Source organism: Limulus polyphemus, unplaced genomic scaffold, assembly GCF_000517525.1.
Source record: "Limulus polyphemus unplaced genomic scaffold, Limulus_polyphemus-2.1.2 Scaffold806, whole genome shotgun sequence".
Classification (NCBI taxonomy): domain Eukaryota; kingdom Metazoa; phylum Arthropoda; class Merostomata; order Xiphosura; family Limulidae; genus Limulus; species Limulus polyphemus.
In genome coordinates, this window is record NW_013666416.1 from 51,831 (window position 1) to 53,353 (window position 1,523).

The following is a 1,523-nucleotide window of genomic DNA, read 5'->3' on the forward strand; positions in this document are numbered from 1 at the left end:
TGACCGACTGGACAACTTGTTAGTTATGACTTGTAGATAGGATATCACTGCCATTAGCAATCCAAGTGATATTTTACGTTTATGGGTTCAACTAAAAAAAAGATGTGAAGAAGCTGAGTTCGTTATAGTTAAAACTACTTTGGAGCCTTGGAACGTAGTTTCCATTACAAAAGGTTCCGTAGTTAGCTGTCATATCCAAAGCATACCCTTCCATCCTTCAGGCTTAACAAAAGTCATCTAGTATGCAAGGACGGTGGCTTCTAAGTATCTGTTTTATCAATCCAATCACAAAAGAATCTGTAGGCGATGCGTCCAATAATTTGACTAGTATATCTTCATACAGAATACCTGATTATTCATTTCATTCTCTAGCTGCTTGAGGTATGCTATGGTTGAACAAACATTTTGTAAAAGCAACTTGTGTATACGTGACTTGTGTTGCTTTTCCAGAGGGAGATCCTTCTTCATTAAGTTTCGTATTGTTGTAAGATTGTTCCTTTGTTGTTCTTTTAAATTATTTAGTAAAATAATTTTCATTCTAGTCTACGTAATGGTAACAAATTAGTTTATTCCTTTCTTAATGTTTCTACATTGTTGCAAATAGCATTCAAACGGTTTGGTTTGTTTGAATTTTGCGCAAAGCTATAAGAAGGCTATCTGCTGTAGCCGTCCTAATTTAGCAGTGATAGAGTAGAGGGAAAGCAGCTAGTCAACACCATCCTCCGCCAACGGTTGGGATACCCTTGTATCAACTAATAGTGGGATTGACCGTAACATATTAACGCCTCCACGGCTGAAAGGGCGAGCATGTTTGGTGCGATTCGAACTCGCGACCTTCAGATTGCGAATCGAGCGCCCTAACCACCAGACCATGCCAGGTCGCATTCAAACGGAAATGCTCTGTTAACGAAATGTGACTAACGTAAAAATACACTTACTTATAGAATTTCATGGTTAATCGATCCAGTAGCTGAATAGTATGGATAATTAACATTAATTCAAACACTTCAATAAAATCAAATACTTCACTGGACCAAAATGCCTGACCTACTGCTTGTCGATTCTCATATTTATAACGAAGCCGAAGTCTCGTTCCTAGACACTTCATATAAACAATGGAGTAATGTGCGAAAAAAGTTACAAACGTAAATCAGAAAATATTAAGAGTCGTGAGATCTGGACTTTTATTTCTGTTTGCCACATCACAGATTGTAAATTTACGATTTGGTGATAAAGCTTTTTTGTTGTTGTTGTTGTTTGTTTTTTGTTTTTGCATGCTGCAAGTTTTTTATATAAAAGCTCGCGAGTTATCACTAGACCTCTTTTATGATTTTTGGTTGTCTTTTATCCGGGGAATTTTTATTCCATTCAGTAAAAGTTCAGTTTCAACTAGACTAATAAGAAGGGCATTATTATTAAGCTTGAAAAAATTACGTAAAAATTGTGAAGAAGACATATTGTTTGTTTGTTTGTTTGTTTGGGAATTTCGCGCAAAGCTACACGAGTGCTATCTGCGCTAGCCG